Source organism: Somniosus microcephalus, chromosome 7, assembly GCF_052327205.1.
Source record: "Somniosus microcephalus isolate GS21.2 chromosome 7, FLI_Smic_1.0, whole genome shotgun sequence".
Classification (NCBI taxonomy): Eukaryota; Metazoa; Chordata; class Chondrichthyes; order Squaliformes; family Somniosidae; genus Somniosus; species Somniosus microcephalus.
In genome coordinates this window covers 3,851,687-3,871,707 of record NC_140993.1, presented here as the reverse complement: position 1 = coordinate 3,871,707, position 20,021 = coordinate 3,851,687, and the positions used below count along the sequence as shown (strand labels likewise).

At 52.0% G+C, this 20,021-nt stretch overlaps 1 protein-coding gene across 2 annotated transcripts in view; it reads right to left on the bottom strand.

The window, feature by feature from the left end:
- Positions 1 to 19,437, bottom strand: part of kcnh2b (potassium voltage-gated channel, subfamily H (eag-related), member 2b) — a 237,131-nt gene extending 217,694 nt beyond the window's left edge. For both annotated transcript variants that reach the window (XM_085992158.1, XM_085992159.1), the window contains exon 1: positions 19,129 to 19,437. The gene's annotated coding sequence lies outside the window, so the exon portion shown is untranslated. The remainder of the gene's footprint in view (positions 1 to 19,128) is intronic.
- Positions 19,438 to 20,021: the final 584 nt, after the last annotated feature.

Here is a 20,021-nt window from a genome sequence, read left to right as displayed (position 1 = left end):
TGGGGTACAGTTCCACAGGCACTGACTCTCACTGGGGTACAGTTCCACAGACACTGACTCTCACTGGGGTACAGTTCCACAGACACTGACTCTCACTGGGGTACAGTTCCACAGACACTGACTCTCACTGGGGTACAGTTCCACAGAAACTGACTCTCACTGGGGTACAGTTCCACACACACTGACTCTCACTGGGGTACAGTTCCACAGACACTGACTCTCACTGGGGTACAGTTCCACAGACACTGACTCTCACTGGGGTACAGTTCCACAGACACTGACTCTCACTGGGGTTCAGTTCCACAGGCACTGACTCTCACTGGGGTTCAGTTCCACAGACACTGACTCTCACTGGGGTACAGTTCCACACACACTGACTCTCACTGGGGTACAGTTCCACAGACACTGACTCTCACTGGGGTACAGTTCCACACACACTGACTCTCACTGGGGTACAGTTCCACAGACACTGACTCTCACTGGGGTACAGTTCCACACACACTGACTCTCACTGGGGTATAGTTCCACAGACACTGACTCTCACTGGGGTACAGTTCCACAGACACTGACTCTCACTGGGGTACAGTTCCACAGACACTGACTCTCACTGGGGTACAGTTCCACAGACACTGACTCTCACTGGGGTACAGTACCACAGACACTGACTCTCACTGGGGTACAGTTCCACAGACACTGACTCTCACTGGGGTACAGTTCCACAGACACTGACTCTCACTGGGGTACAGTTCCACAGACACTGACTCTCACTGGGGTACAGTTCCACAGACACTGACTCTCACCGGGGTACAGTTCCACAGACACTGACTCTCACTGGGGTACAGTTCCACTGACTCTCACTGGGGTTCAGTTCCACAGACACTGACTCTCACTGGGGTACAGTTCCACAGACACTGACTCTCACCGGGGTACAGTTCCACAGACACTGACTCTCACTGGGGTACAGTTCCACAGACACTGACTCTCACTGGGGTACAGTTCCACAGACACTGACTCTCACTGGGGTACAGTTCCACAGACACTGACTCTCACTGGGGTACAGTTCCACAGACACTGACTCTCACTGGGGTACAGTTCCACAGACACTGACTCTCACTGGGGTACATTTCCACAGACACTGACTCTCACGGGGGTACAGTTCCACAGACACTGACTCTCACTGGGGCACAGTTCCACAAACACTGACTCTCACTGGGGTACAGTTCCACAGACACTGACTCTCACTGGGGTACAGTTCCACAGACACGGACTCTCACTGGGGTACAGTTCCACAGACACTGACTCTCACTGGGGTACAGTTCCACAGACACTGACTCTCACTGGGGTACAGTTCCACAAACACTGACTCTCACTGGGGTACAGTTCCACAGACACTGACTCTCACTGGGGCACAGTTCCACAAACACTGACTCTCACTGGGGTACAGTTCCACAGACACTGACTCTCACTGGGGTACAGTTCCACAGACACGGACTCTCACTGGGGTACAGTTCCACAGACACTGACTCTCACTGGGGTACAGTTCCAGAGACACTGACTCTCACTAGGGTACAGTTCCACAGATACTGACTCTCACTGGCGTACAGTTCCACAGACACGGACTCTCACTGGGGTACAGTTCCACAGACACTGACTCTCACTGGAACACAGTTCCACAGACACGGACTCTCACTGGGGTACGGGTTCCACATATACTGACTCTCACTGGGGTACAGTGCCACAGACATCGACTCTCACTGGGGTACAGTTACACAGACACTGACTCTCACTGGGGTAGAGTTCCACAGACACTGACTCTCACTGGCGTACACTTCCACAGACACTGACAGCCACTGGGGTAGAGTCCCACAGACATTGACTCTCACTGGGGTACAGTTCCACAGACACTGACTCTCACTGGGGTACAGTTCCACAGGCACAGACTCTCACTGGAACACAGTTCCACAGACACGGACTCTCACTGGGGTACAGTTCCACAGGCACTGACTCTCACTAGGGTACAGTTCCACGGACACTGACTCTCACTGGGGTACAGTTCCACGGACACTGACTCTCACTGGGGTACATTTCCACAGACACTGACTCTCACTGGGGTACGCGTTCCACAAATACTGAATCTCACTGGGGTACAGTTCCACAGACACTGACTCTCACTGGGGTACAGTTCCACAGACACTGACTCTCACTGGGGTACAGTTCCACGGACACTGACTCTCACTGGGGTACAGTTCCACGGACAGTGACTCTCACTGGGGTACAGTTCCACAGACACTGACTCTCACTCAGGTACAGTTCCACAGGCACTGACTATCACAGGGGTACAGTTCCACACACACTGACTCTCACAGGGGTCCGTGTTCCACAGACACTGATTTTCACTGGGGTACAGTTCCACAGACACTGACTCTCACTGGGGTACAGTTCCACAGACACTGACTCTCACTGAGGTACAGTTCCACAGACACTGACTCTCACTGGGGTACAGTTCCACAGACACTGACTCTCACTGGGGTACAGTTCCACAGACACTGATTCTCACTGGGGTACAGTTCCACAGACACTGACACTCACTGGGGTACAGTTCCACAGACACTGATTCTCACTGGGGAACAGTTCCAGAGACACTGACTCTCACAGGGGTACGTGTTCCACAGACACTGATTCTCACTGGGGTACAGTTCCACAGATACTGACTCTCACTGGGGTACAGTTCCACAGACACTGACTCTCACTGGGGTACAGTTCCACAGACACTGTCTCTCACTGAGGTACAGTTCCACAGACACTGACTCTCACTGAGGTACAGTTCCACAGACACTGACTCTCACTGGGGTACAGTTCAACAGACACTGACTCTCACAGGGGTACGTGTTCCACAGACACTGATTCTCACTGGGTTACAATTCCACAGACACTGACTCTCACAGGGGTACGTGTTCCACAGACACTGATTCTCACTGGGGTACAGTTCCACAGACACTGACTCTCACTGGGGTAAAGTTGCACAAATACTGACTCTCACTGGGGTACAATTCCACAGACACTGACTCTCACTGGGGTACAGTTCCACAGACACTGACTCTCACTGGGGTACAGTTCCACAGACACTGACTCTCACTGGGGTACAGTTCCACAGACTCTCACTGGGGTACAGTTCCACAGACACTGACTCTCACTGGGGTACAGTTCCACGGACACTGACACTCACTGGGGTACAGTTCCACAGACACTGCCTCTCAAAGAGGTACAGTTCAACGGACACTGACTCTCACTGACGTCCAGTTCCACAGACACTGACTCTCACTGGGGTACGTGTTCCACCGACACTGATTCTCAGTGGGGTACAGTTCCACAGACACTGACTCTCATTGGGGTACAGTTCCACAGACCCTGACTCTCACTGGGGTGCAGTTCCACAGACACTGACTCTCACTGCATTACAGATCGACAGACACTGACTCTCACAGGGGTACAGTTCCACAGACACTGACTCTCACAGGGGTACAGTTCCACAGACACTGACTCTCACTGGGGTACAGTTCCACAGACACTGACTCTCACAGGGCTACAGTTCCACAGACACTGACTCTCACTGGGGTACAGTTCCACAGACACTGACTCTCACTGGGGTACAGTTCCACAGACACTGACTCTCACTGGGGTACATTTCCACAGACACTGACTCGCACTGGGGTACGGGTTCCACAGACACTGATTCTCACTGGGGTACAGTTCCACAGACACTGACTCTCACTGGGGTACAGTTCCACGGACAGTGACTCTCACTGGGGTACAGTTCCAGAGACACTGACTCTCCCTCAGGTACAGTTCCACAGGCAGTGACTATCACTGGGGTACAGTTCCACAGACACTGACTCTCACAGGGGTCCGTGTTCCACAGACACTGATTTTCACTGGGGTACAGTTCCACAGACACTGACTCTCACTGGGGTACAGTTCCACAGACACTGACTCTCACTGAGGTACAGTTCCACAGACACTGACTCTCACTGGGGTACAGTTCCACAGACACTGACTCTCACTGGGGTACAGTTCCACAGACACTGATTCTCACTGGGGTACAGTTCCACAGACACTGACACTCACTGGGGAACAGTTCCACAGACACTGATTCTCACTGGGGAACAGTTCCAGAGACACTGACTCTCACAGGGGTACGTGTTCCACAGACACTGATTCTCACTGGGGTACAGTTCCACAGATACTGACTCTCACTGGGGTACAGTTCCACAGGCACTGACTCGCACTGGGGTACAGTACCGCAGACATTGACTGTCACTGGGGTACAGTTCCACAGACACTGACTCTCACTGGGGTACAGTTCCACAGACACTGACTCTCACTGGGGTACAGTTCCACAGAAACTGTCTCTCACTGAGGTACAGTTCCACAGACACTGACTCTCACTGAGGTACAGTTCCACAGACACTGACTCTCACTGGGGTACAGTTCAACAGACACTGACTCTCACAGGGGTACGTGTTCCACAGACACTGATTCTCACTGGGTTACAATTCCACAGACACTGACTCTCACTGGGGTACAGTTCAACAGACACTGACTCTCACAGGGGTACGTGTTCCACAGACACTGATTCTCACTGGGGTACAGTTCCACAGACACTGACTCTCACTGGGGTACAGTTCCACAAATACTGACTCTCACTGGGGTACATTTCCACAGACACTGACTCTCACTGGGGTACAGTTCCACAGACACTGACTCTCACTGGGGTACAGTTCCACAGACACTGACTCTCACTGGGGTACAGTTCCACAGACTCTCACTGGGGTACAGTTCCACAGACACTGACTCTCACTGGGGTACAGTTCCACGGACACTGACACTCACTGGGGTACAGTTCCACAGACACTGCCTCTCAAAGAGGTACAGTTCAACGGACACTGACTCTCACTGACGTACAGTTCCACAGACACTGACTCTCACTGGGGTACAATTCCACAGACACTGATTCTCAGTGGGGTACAGTTCCACAGACACTGACTCTCATTGGGGTACAGTTCCACAGACCCTGACTCTCACTGGGGTGCAGTTCCACAGACACTGACTCTCACTGGGGTGCAGTTCCACAGACACTGACTCTCACTGGGGTACAGTTCCACAGACACTGACTCTCACAGGGGTACAGTTCCACAGACACTGACTCTCACTGGGGTACAGTTCCACAGACACTGACTCTCACAGGGGTACAGTTCCACAGACACTGACTCTCACTGGGATACAGTTCCACAGACACTGACTCTCACAGGGCTACAGTTCCACAGACACTGACTCTCACTGGGATACAGTTCCACAGGCACTGACTCTCACAGGGCTACAGTTCCACAGACACTGATTCTCACTGGGGTACAGTTCCACAGACACTGACTCTCACTGGGGTACAGTTCCACAGACACTGACTCTCACTGGGGTACAGTTCCACAGACACTGACTCGCACTGGGGTACGGGTTCCACAGACACTGATTCTCACTGGGGTACAGTTCCACAGACACTGACTCTCACAGGGGTACGTGTTCCACAGACACTGATTCTCACTGGGGTACAGTTCCACAAACACTGACTCTCACTGGGGTACAGTTCCACAGTCACTGGCTCTCACTGTGGTACAGTTCCACAAACACTGACTCTCACTGGGGTACAGTTCCACAGACACTGATTCTCACTGGGGAACAGTTCCAGAGACACTGACTCTCACAGGGGTACGTGTTCCACAGACACTGATTCTCACTGGGGTACAGTTCCACAGACACTGACTCTCACTGGGGTACAGTTCCACAGACACTGAGTCTCACTGGGGTACAGTTCCACAGACACTGACTCTCACTGGGGTACAGTTCCACAGACACTGACTCTCACTGGGGTACAGTTCCACAGGCACTGACTCTCACTGGGGTACAGTTCCACAGACACTCACTGGGGTACGGGTTCCACAAATACTGACTCTCACTGGGGTACAGTTCCACAGACACTGACTCTCACTGGGGTACAGTTCCACAGACACTGACTCTCACTGGGGTACAGTTCCACACACACTGACTCTCACTGGGGTACGGTTCCACAGACACAGACTCTCACTGGGGTACAGTTCCACAGACACTTACTCTCACTGGGGTACAGTTCCACAGACACTGACTCTCATTGAGGTACAGTTCCACAGACACTGACTCTCACTGAGGTACAGTTCCACAGACACTGACTCTCACTGGGGTACAGTTCCACAGACACTGACTCTCACAGGCGTACGTGTTCAACAGAAACTGATTCTCACTGGGGTACAGTTCCACAGGCACTGACTCTCACTGGGGTACAGTTCCACAGACACTGACTCTCACAGGCATACGTGTTCAACAGAAACTGATTCTCACTGGGGTACAGTTCCACAGACACTGACTCTCACTGGGGTACAGTTCCACAGACACTGACTGTCACTGGGGAACAGTTCCACAGACACTGACTCTCACTGGGGTACAGTTCCACAGACACTGACTCTCACTGGGGTACAGTTCCACAGACATTGATTTTCACAGGGGTAGAGTTCCACAGACACTGATTCTCACTGGGGTACAGTTCCACAGACACTGACTCTCACAGGGGTACGTGTTCCACAGACACTGACTCTCACTGGGGTACAGTTCCACAGACACTGACTCTCACTGGGGTACAGTTCCACAGACACTGACTCTCACTGAGGTACGGGTTCCACAGACACGGACTGTCACTGGGGTACAGTTCCACACACACTGACTCTCACTGGGGTACAGTTCCACAGACACAGACTCTCACTGGGGTACAGTTCCACAAACACTGACTCTCGCTGGGGTACAGTTCCACAGACACTGACTCTCACTGGGGTACAGTTCCACAGACACTGACTCTCACTGGGGTACAATTCCACAGATACTGACTCTCAATGGGGTACAGTTCCACAGACACTGACTCTCACTGGGGTACAGTTCCACAGACACTGACTCTCACTGGGGCACAGTTCCACAGACACTGACTCTCACTGGGGTACAGTTCCACAGACACTGACTCTCACTGGGGTACAGTTCCACAGACACTGACTCTCACTGGGGTACAGTTCCACAGACACTGACTCTCACTGGGGTTCAGTTCCACAGACATTGACTCTCACTGGGGTACATTTCCACAGACACTGACTCTCACTTGGGTACAGTTCCACAGACACTGACTCTCACTGGGGTACAGTTCCACAGACACTGACTCTCACTGGGGTACAGTTCCACAGACACTGACTCTCACTGGGGTACAGTTCCACAGATACTGACTCTCACTGGGGTACAGTTCCACAGACACTGACTCTCACTGGGGTACAGTTCCACAGTCACTGACTCTCACTGGGGTACAGTTCCACAAACACTGACTCTCACTTGGGTACAGTTCCACAGACACTGATTCTCACTGGGGAACAGTTCCAGAGACACTGACTCTCACAGGGGTACGTGTTCCACAGACACTGATTCTCACTGGGGTACAGTTCCACAGACACTGACTCTCACTGGGGTACAGTTCCACAGACACTGACTCTCACTGGGGTACAGTTCCACAGACACTGACTCTCACTGGGGTACGGTTCCACAGACACTTACTCTCACTGGGGTACAGTTCCACAGACACTGATTCTCACTGGGGAACAGTTCCAGAGACACTGACTCTCACAGGGGTACGTGTTCCACAGACACTGATTCTCACTGGGGTACAGTTCCACAGATACTGACTCTCACTGGGGTACAGTTCCACAGGCACTGACTCGCACTGGGGTACAGTACCGCAGACATTGACTGTCACTGGGGTACAGTTCCACAGACACTGACTCTCACTGGGGTACAGTTCCACAGACACTGACTCTCACTGGGGTACATTTCCACAGACACTGACTCGCACTGGGGTACGGGTTCCACAGACACTGATTCTCACTGGGGTACAGTTCCATAGACACTGACTCTCACAGGGGTACGTGTTCCACAGACACTGATTCTCACTGGGGTACAGTTCCACAGACACTGACTCTCACTGGGGTACAGTTCCACGGACAGTGACTCTCACTGGGGTACAGTTCCAGAGACACTGACTCTCACTCAGGTACAGTTCCACAGGCACTGACTATCACAGGGGTACAGTTCCACACACACTGACTCTCACAGGGGTCCGTGTTCCACAGACACTGATTTTCACTGGGGTACAGTTCCACAGACACTGACTCTCACTGGGGTACAGTTCCACAGACACTGACTCTCACTGAGGTACAGTTCCACAGACACTGACCCTCACTGGGGTACAGTTCCACAGACACTGACTCTCACTGGGGTACAGTTCCACAGACACTGATTCTCACTGGGGTACAGTTCCACAGACACTGACACTCACTGGGGTACAGTTCCACAGACACTGATTCTCACTGGGGAACAGTTCCAGAGACACTGACTCTCACAGGGGTACGTGTTCCACAGACACTGATTCTCACTGGGGTACAGTTCCACAGATACTGACTCTCACTGGGGTACAGTTCCACAGGCACTGACTCGCACTGGGGTACAGTACCGCAGACATTGACTGTCACTGGGGTCCAGTTCCACAGACACTGACTCTCACTGGGGTACAGTTGCACAGACACTGACTCTCACTGGGGTACAGTTCCACAGAAACTGTCTCTCACTGAGGTACAGTTCCACAGACACTGACTCTCACTGGGGTACAGTTCAACAGACACTGACTCTCACAGGGGTACGTGTTCCACAGACACTGATTCTCACTGGGTTACAATTCCACAGACACTGACTCTCACAGGGGTACGTGTTCCACAGACACTGATTCTCACTGGGGTACAGTTCCACAGACACTGACTCTCACTGGGGTACAGTTCCACAAATACTGACTCTCACTGGGGTACAGTTCCACAGACACTGACTCTCACTGGGGTACAGTTCCACAGACACTGACTCTCACTGGGGTACAGTTCCACAGACACTGACTCTCACTGGGGTACAGTTCCACAGACTCTCACTGGGGTACAGTTCCACAGACACTGACTCTCACTGGGGTACAGTTCCACGGACACTGACACTCACTGCGGTACAGTTCCACAGACACTGCCTCTCAAAGAGGTACAGTTCAACGGACACTGACTCTCACTGACGTACAGTTCCACAGACACTGACTCTCACTGGGGTATGTGTTCCACAGACACTGATTCTCAGTGGGGTACAGTTCCACAGACACTGACTCTCATTGGGGTACAGTTCCACAGAACCTGACTCTCACTGGGGTGCAGTTCCACAGACACTGACTCTCACTGCATTACAGATCGACAGACACTGACTCTCACTGGGGTACAGTTCCACAGACACTGACTCTCACTGGGGTACAGTTCCACAGACACTGACTCTCACAGGCGTACGTGTTCAACAGAAACTGATTCTCACTGGGGTACAGTTCCACAGGCACTGACTCTCACTGGGGTACAGTTCCACAGACACTGACTCTCACAGGCGTACGTGTTCAACAGAAACTGATTCTCACTGGGGTACAGTTCCACAGACACTGACTCTCACTGGGGTACAGTTCCACAGACACTGACTCTCACTGGGGTACAGTTCCACAGACACTGACTCTCACTGGGGTACAGTTCCACAGACACTGACTCTCACTGGGGTACAGTTCCACAGACATTGATTTACACAGGGGTAGAGTTCCACAGACACTGATTCTCACTGGGGTACAGTTCCACAGACACTGACTCTCACAGGGGTACGTGTTCCACAGACACTGACTCTCACTGGGGTACAGTTCCACAGACACTGACTCTCACTGGGGTACAGTTCCACAGACACTGACTCTCACTGAGGTACGGGTTCCACAGACACGGACTGTCACTGGGGTACAGTTCCACACACACTGACTCTCACTGGGGTACAGTTCCACAGACACAGACTCTCACTGGGGTACAGTTCCACAAACACTGACTCTCGCTGGGGTACAGTTCCACAGACACTGACTCTCACTGGGGTACAGTTCCACAGACACTGACTCTCACTGGGGTACAATTCCACAGATACTGACTCTCAATGGGGTACAGTTCCACAGACACTGACTCTCACTGGGGTACAGTTCCACAGACACTGACTCTCACTGGGGCACAGTTCCACAGACACTGACTCTCACTGGGGTACAGTTCCACAGACACTGACTCTCACTGGGGTACAGTTCCACAGACACTGACTCTCACTGGGGTACAGTTCCACAGACACTGACTCTCACTGGGGTTCAGTTCCACAGACATTGACTCTCACTGGGGTACATCTCCACAGACACTGACTCTCACTTGGGTACAGTTCCACAGACACTGACTCTCACTGGGGTACAGTTCCACAGACACTGACTCTCACTGGGGTACAGTTCCACAGACACTGACTCTCACTGGGGTACAGTTCCACAGATACTGACTCTCACTGGGGTACAGTTCCACAGACACTGACTCTCACTGGGGTACAGTTCCACAGTCACTGACTCTCACTGGGGTACAGTTCCACAAACACTGACTCTCACTTGGGTACAGTTCCACAGACACTGATTCTCACTGGGGAACAGTTCCAGAGACACTGACTCTCACAGGGGTACGTGTTCCACAGACACTGATTCTCACTGGGGTACAGTTCCACAGACACTGACTCTCACTGGGGTACAGTTCCACAGACACTGACTCTCACTGGGGTACAGTTCCACAGACACTGACTCTCACTGGGGTACAGTTCCACAGACACTGACTCTCACTGGGGTACAGTTCCACAGGCACTGAGTCTCACTGGGGTACAGTTCCACAGACACTCACTGGGGTACAGGTTCCACAAATACTGACTCTCACTGGGGTACAGTTCCACAGACACTGACTCTCACTGGGGTACAGTTCCACAGACACTGACTCTCACTGGGGTACAGTTCCACACACACTGACTCTCACTGGGGTACGGTTCCACAGACACTTACTCTCACTGGGGTACAGTTCCACAGACACTGATTCTCACTGGGGAACAGTTCCAGAGACACTGACTCTCACAGGGGTACGTGTTCCACAGACACTGATTCTCACTGGGGTACAGTTCCACAGATACTGACTCTCACTGGGGTACAGTTCCACAGGCACTGACTCGCACTGGGGTACAGTACCGCAGACATTGACTGTCACTGGGGTACAGTTCCACAGACACTGACTCTCACTGGGGTACAGTTCCACAGACACTGACTCTCACTGGGGTACATTTCCACAGACACTGACTCGCACTGGGGTACGGGTTCCACAGACACTGATTCTCACTGGGGTACAGTTCCATAGACACTGACTCTCACAGGGGTACGTGTTCCACAGACACTGATTCTCACTGGGGTACAGTTCCACAGACACTGACTCTCACTGGGGTACAGTTCCACGGACAGTGACTCTCACTGGGGTACAGTTCCAGAGACACTGACTCTCACTCAGGTACAGTTCCACAGGCACTGACTATCACAGGGGTACAGTTCCACACACACTGACTCTCACAGGGGTCCGTGTTCCACAGACACTGATTTTCACTGGGGTACAGTTCCACAGACACTGACTCTCACTGGGGTACAGTTCCACAGACACTGACTCTCACTGAGGTACAGTTCCACAGACACTGACCCTCACTGGGGTACAGTTCCACAGACACTGACTCTCACTGGGGTACAGTTCCACAGACACTGATTCTCACTGGGGTACAGTTCCACAGACACTGACTCGCACTGGGGTACAGTACCGCAGACATTGACTGTCACTGGGGTCCAGTTCCACAGACACTGACTCTCACTGGGGTACAGTTCCACAGACACTGACTCTCACTGGGGTACAGTTCCACAGAAACTGTCTCTCACTGAGGTACAGTTCCACAGACACTGACTCTCACTGGGGTACAGTTCAACAGACACTGACTCTCACAGGGGTACGTGTTCCACAGACACTGATTCTCACTGGGTTACAATTCCACAGACACTGACTCTCACAGGGGTACGTGTTCCACAGACACTGATTCTCACTGGGGTACAGTTCCACAGACACTGACTCTCACTGGGGTACAGTTCCACAAATACTGACTCTCACTGGGGTACAGTTCCACAGACACTGACTCTCACTGGGGTACAGTTCCACAGACACTGACTCTCACTGGGGTACAGTTCCACAGACACTGACTCTCACTGGGGTACAGTTCCACAGACTCTCACTGGGGTACAGTTCCACAGACACTGACTCTCACTGGGGTACAGTTCCACGGACACTGACACTCACTGCGGTACAGTTCCACAGACACTGCCTCTCAAAGAGGTACAGTTCAACGGACACTGACTCTCACTGACGTACAGTTCCACAGACACTGACTCTCACTGGGGTATGTGTTCCACAGACACTGATTCTCAGTGGGGTACAGTTCCACAGACACTGACTCTCATTGGGGTACAGTTCCACAGAACCTGACTCTCACTGGGGTGCAGTTCCACAGACACTGACTCTCACTGCATTACAGATCGACAGACACTGACTCTCACTGGGGTACAGTTCCACAGACACTGACTCTGTCTGGGGTACAGTTCCACAGACACTGACTCTCACTGGGATACAGTTCCACAGACACTGACTCTCACAGGGCTACAGTTCCACAGACACTGACTCTCACTGGGGTACAGTTCCACAGACACTGACTCTCACTGGGGTACAGTTCCACAGACACTGACTCTCTCCGGGGTACAGTTCCACAGACACTGACTCGCACTGGGGTACGGGTTCCACAGACACTGATTCTCACTGGGGTACAGTTCCACAGACACTGACTCTCACAGGGGTACGTGTTCCACAGACACTGATTCTCACTGGGGTACAATTCCACAGTCACTGACTCTCACTGGGGTACAGTTCCACAAACACTGACTCTCACTGGGGTACAGTTCCACAGACACTGATTCTCACTGGGGAACAGTTCCAGAGACACTGACTCTCACAGGGGTACGTGTTCCATAGACACTGATTCTCACTGGGGTACAGTTCCACAGACACTGACTCTCACTGGGGTACAGTTCCACAGACACTGACTCTCACTGGGGTACAGTTCCACAGACACTGACTCTCACTGGGGTACAGTTCCACAGACACTGACTCTCACTGGGGTACAGTTCCACAGGCACTGACTCTCACTGGGGTACAGTTCCACAGACACTCACTGGGGTACGGGTTCCACAAATACTGACTCTCACTGGGGTACAGTTCCACAGACACTTACTCTCACTGGGGTACAGTTCCACAGACACTGACTCTCACTGAGGTACAGTTCCACAGACACTGACTCTCACTGAGGTACAGTTCCACAGACACTGACTCTCACTGGGGTACAGTTCCACAGACACTGACTCTCACAGGCGTACGTGTTCAACAGAAACTGATTCTCACTGGGGTACAGTTCCACAGGCACTGACTCTCACTGGGGTACAGTTCCACAGACACTGACTCTCACAGGCGTACGTGTTCAACAGAAACTGATTCTCACTGGGGTACAGTTCCACAGACACTGACTCTCACTGGGGTACAGTTCCACAGACACTGACTCTCACTGGGGTACAGTTCCACAGACACTGACTCTCACTGGGGTACAGTTCCACAGACACTGACTCTCACTGGGGTACAGTTCCACAGACATTGATTTTCACAGCGGTAGAGTTCCACAGACACTGATTCTCACTGGGGTACAGTTCCACAGACACTGACTCTCACAGGGGTACGTGTTCCACAGACACTGATTCTCACTGGGGTACAGTTCCACAGACACTGACTCTCACTGAGGTACGGGTTCCACAGACACGGACTGTCACTGGGGTACAGTTCCACACACACTGACTCTCACTGGGGTACAGTTCCACAGACACAGACTCTCACTGGGGTACAGTTCCACAAACACTGACTCTCGCTGGGGTACAGTTCCACAGACACTGACTCTCACTGGGGTACAGTTCCACAGACACTGACTCTCACTGGGGTACAGTTCCACAGATACTGACTCTCAATGGGGTACAGTTCCACAGACACTGACTCTCACTGGGGTACAGTTCCACAGACACTGACTCTCACTGGGGCACAGTTCCACAGACACTGACTCTCACTGGGGTACAGTTCCACAGACACTGACTCTCACTGGGGTACAGTTCCACAGACACTGACTCTCACTGGGGTACAGTTCCACAGACACTGACTCTCACTGGGGTTCAGTTCCACAGACATTGACTCTCACTGGGGTACATTTCCACAGACACTGACTCTCACTTGGGTACAGTTCCACAGACACTGACTCTCACTGGGGTACAGTTCCACAGACACTGACTCTCACTGGGATACAGTTCCACAGACACTGACTCTCACTGGGGTACAGTTCCACAGATACTGACTCTCACTGGGGTACAGTTCCACAGACACTGACTCTCACTGGGGTACAGTTCCACAGTCACTGACTCTCACTGGGGTACAGTTCCACAAACACTGACTCTCACTGGGGTACAGTTCCACAGACACTGATTCTCACTGGGGAACAGTTCCAGAGACACTGACTCTCACAGGGGTACGTGTTCCACAGACACTGATTCTCACTGGGGTACAGTTCCACAGACACTGACTCTCACTGGGGTACAGTTCCACAGACACTGACTCTCACTGGGGTACAGTTCCACAGACACTGACTCTCACTGGGGTACACTTCCACAGACACTGACTCTCACTGGGGTACAGTTCCACAGACACTGACTCTCACTGGGGTACAGTTCCACAGACATTGATTTTCACAGCGGTAGAGTTCCACAGACACTGATTCTCACTGGGGTACAGTTCCACAGACACTGACTCTCACAGGGGTACGTGTTCCACAGACACTGATTCTCACTGGGGTACAGTTCCACAGACACTGACTCTCACTGAGGTACGGGTTCCACAGACACGGACTGTCACTGGGGTACAGTTCCACACACACTGACTCTCACTGGGGTACAGTTCCACAGACACAGACTCTCACTGGGGTACAGTTCCACAAACACTGACTCTCGCTGGGGTACAGTTCCACAGACACTGACTCTCACTGGGGTACAGTTCCACAGACACTGACTCTCACTGGGGTACAGTTCCACAGATACTGACTCTCAATGGGGTACAGTTCCACAGACACTGACTCTCACTGGGGTACAGTTCCACAGACACTGACTCTCACTGGGGCACAGTTCCACAGACACTGACTCTCACTGGGGTACAGTTCCACAGACACTGACTCTCACTGGGGTACAGTTCCACAGACACTGACTCTCACTGGGGTACAGTTCCACAGACACTGACTCTCACTGGGGTTCAGTTCCACAGACATTGACTCTCACTGGGGTACATTTCCACAGACACTGACTCTCACTTGGGTACAGTTCCACAGACACTGACTCTCACTGGGGTACAGTTCCACAGACACTGACTCTCACTGGGATACAGTTCCACAGACACTGACTCTCACTGGGGTACAGTTCCACAGATACTGACTCTCACTGGGGTACAGTTCCACAGACACTGACTCTCACTGGGGTACAGTTCCACAGTCACTGACTCTCACTGGGGTACAGTTCCACAAACACTGACTTTCACTGGGGTACAGTTCCACAGACACTGATTCTCACTGGGGAACAGTTCCAGAGACACTGACTCTCACAGGGGTACGTGTTCCACAGACACTGATTCTCACTGGGGTACAGTTCCACAGACACTGACTCTCACTGGGGTACAGTTCCACAGACACTGACTCTCACTGGGGTACAGTTCCACAGACACTGACTCTCACTGGGGTACACTTCCACAGACACTGACTCTCACTGGGGTACAGTTCCACAGGCACTGACTCTCACTGGGGTACAGTTCCACAGACACTCACTGGGGTACGGGTTCCACAAATACTGACTCTCACTGGGGTACAGTTCCACAGACACTGACTCTCACTGGGGTACTGTTCCACAGACACTGACTCTCACTGGGGTACAGTTCCACACACACTGACTCTCACTGGGGTACGGTTCCACAGACACAGACTCTCACTGGGGTACAGTTCCACAGACACTTACTCTCACTGGGGTACAGTTCCACAGACACTGACTCTCACTGAGGTACAGTTCCACAGACACTGACTCTCACTGAGGTACAGTTCCACAGACACTGACTCTCACAGGCGTACGTGTTCAACAGAAACTGATTCTCACTGGGGTACAGTTCCACAGACATTGATTCTCACTGGGGTACAGTTCCACAGACACTGACTCTCACAGGGGTACGTGTTCCACAGACACTGATTCTCACTGGGGTACAGTTCCACAGACACTGACTCTCACTGAGGTACGGGTTCCACAGGCACGGACTGTCACTGGGGTACAGTTCCACACACACTGACTCTCACTGGGGTACAGTTCCACAGACACAGACTCTCACTGGGGTACAGTTCCACAAACACTGACTCTCACTGGGGTACAGTTCCACAGACACTGACTCTCACTGGGGTACAGTTCCACAGACACTGACTCTCACTGGGGTACAGTTCCACAGATACTGACTCTCAATGGGGCACAGTTCCACAGGCACTGACTCTCACTGGGGTACAGTTCCACAGACACTGACTCTCACTGGGGTACAGTTCCACAGACACTGACTCTCACTGGGGCACAGTTCCACAGACACTGACTCTCACTGGGGTACAGTTCCACAGACACTGACTCTCACTGGGGTACAGTTCCACAGACACTGACTCTCACTGGGGTACAGTTCCACAGACACTGACTCTCACTGGGGTTCAGTTCCACAGACATTGACTCTCACTGGGGTACAGTTCCACAGACACTGACTCTCACTTGGGTACAGTTCCACAGACACTGACTCTCACTGGGGTTCAGTTCCACAGACACTGACTCTCACTGGGGTGCAGTTCCACAGACACTGACTCTCACTTGGGTACAGTTCCACAGACACTGACTCTCACTGGGGTACAGTTCCACAGACACTGACACTCACTGGGGTACAGTTCCACAGACACTGACTCTCACTGGGGTACAGTTCCACAGACACTGACTCTCACTGGGGTACATTTCCACAGACACTGACTCTCACTGGGGTACAGTTCCACAGACACTGACTCTCACTGGGGTACAGTTCCACAGACACTGACTCTCACTGGGGTACAGTTCCACAGACACTGACTCTCACTGGGGTACAGTTCCACAGACACTGACTCTCACTTGGGTACAGTTCCACAGACACTGACTCTCACTGGGGTACAGTTCCACAGACACTGACTCTCACTGGGGTACAGTTCCACAGACACTGACTCTCACTGGGGTACAGTTCCACAGACACTGACTCTCACTGGGGTACAGTTCCACAGACACTGACTCTCACTGGGGTACAGTTCCACAGACACTGACTCTCACTGGGGTACAGTTCCACAGACACTGACTCTCACTGGGGTACAGTTCCACACACACTGACTCTCACTGGGGTACAGTTCCACAGACACTGACTCTCACTGGGGTACAGTTCCACAGACACTGACTCTCACTGGGGTACAGTTCCACACACACTGACTCTCACAAGGGTACGGGTGAATTTCAATCAGCCACGTATCTAAGGCCTGACCACTCCTTCAGTGAATAGTCGGCAACCTGTAATCCAGTCAATATTTCTCTGTCCATCCCAGCTGGTTAAAAGGGCTGTGACTGCCTTTAAAATGATCAACTCCATCCAGCCCAAAAAGAGATTATTCTACAAGGGAATTGCTCGATATTTGCTCCCAGGTAATAATTACTTCTTTAATTCCCACAAAAAATTATTGACCCAATTATTAATTATCCTATATTACTGCCCCAGTTAATAAATGCTATATTAATAAATGCCCTTTTAATAATGTCCCCTGTTAATATCCAAGTACCCCAGTTATTAATTGGTACCTTTATTAATTGCTGCAATGAATTTCCCGTCATTAATTGCCCCACTCGTTAACAACTTCCATTTATATTTCTTTAACATTAGCCATAGGTGTTTATTTGCTGTGGTTATTAATTATTCTATCCATCATTACCCCAGTTAATTGCCCCATTTGTTAATGACCCTGTTAATTATGCAGTTATTAATTACCCCAGATATATTGTCGTAAAAACCCAACTGGGTCACTAATGCCCTTGAGGGAAGGAGACCTGCCGTCCTTACCCAGTCTGGGCTGTTTTTTATTCATTCACAGGATGTGGGCATTGTTGGCAAGGCCGGCATTTATTGCCCATTCCTAGTTGCCCCTTGAGAAGGTGGTGGTGAGCCGCCTTCTTGAACCGCTGCAGTCCGTGTGGTGAAGGTGCCCCCACAGTGCTGTTAGGGAGGGAGTGCCAGGATTTTGACCCAGCGACGATCAAGGATCGGCCGATATATTTCCAAGTCAGGATGGTGTGTGACTTGGAGGGGAACTTGGAGGTGGTGGTGTTCCCATGCGCCTGCTGCCCTTGTCCTTCTAGGTGGAAGAGGTCGCGGGTTTGGGAGGTGATGCCGAAGAAGCCTTGGCGAGTTGCTGCAGTGCATCTTGTCGAGGGTACACACGGCAGCCAGTCCAGTCCCACACCAACCTGGTTGGCTCTTAACTGCCCTCCGAAGTGACCATTCAGTTATTCCAAACCGCCACCAGCGGTTCAAACAATGTCCTCACTTATTAATTGTCCTGTTATTAATTAACCTATTACTTATCTCAGTTAGTAATTGCCACGTTATTAACTGACCTGGGTATTAATTACTATATCAATTGGCCCAGTTATTACTTACCCTATTATAATTACCCCGCTTATTAATTGCCCCATTATTACTTAGCCCAGGTATTAATTGATTTATTAATGACTCCATTATAAATTGCAGCAGATGTTAATTCCTTTGTTATTATCACCCCGGTTGTTAGTTGCCCCTGAGGACTGTCCCCTGCCCCCTGTCCCCGGGCTCACTCACCACTCACCTCTCGCCCTCTGTCCGCTCCACGCTGCTCCTGGTCGGGTTACTGTCCCGGTCCCGGTCCGGGGGCATCAGTCCGCTCCCGGCTGTCCCGCCACCTCCCCGGACTGGCTGTGGCTGCTGTCTGAATCTCCCTTATTTAGTCACAGCCGAGCGCAGATTGCTCACACTCCCCCCAGTCTGACCCCTGCGGCTGTCGCTCGGTGCAGAGAACCCCGAGGGAGGGACACAGCTCCTGGGCTCCCGGGGAAGGGGATCCCAAACTGCTGCGGCTCAAAGTCACTCAGAATGTGACAGAGCAGACACCGGGAGTGCGGGATCTAGAGAGTGTGAGAGAGAGGGGGAGGGAGGGAGGAGAGGGCTGTGTCTGCATTAACCCCTCACTGACTGGACCCAGAGAGAGAGAGAGAGAGACAGACAGGGAAAGTGAGAGAGAGAGAGAGAGTGAGAGGGAGAGAGATACAGACAGACAGAAAGTGAGAGAGACACAGACAGAGAAAGAGAGAGAGAGAAAGTGAGAGAGAGAGAGAGAAAGTGAGAGAGGCACAGACAGAGAAAGAGAGAGAAAGTGAGTGAGAGAGAGAGAGAGGGAGGGAGGGAGGAGAGGGCTGTGTCTGCATTAACCCCTCACTGACTGGACCCAGAGAGAGAGAGACAGACAGGGAAAGTGAGAGAGAGAGAGAGAGTGAGAGTGAGAGGGAGAGAGATACAGACAGACAGAAAGTGAGAGAGACACAGACAGAGAAAGAGAGAGAGAGAAAGTGAGAGAGAGAGAGAGAAAGTGAGAGAGGCACAGACAGAGAAAGAGAGAGAAAGTGAGTGAGAGAGAGAGAGGGAGGGAGGGAGGAGAGGGCTGTGTCTGCATTAACCCCTCACTGACTGGACCCAGAGAGAGAG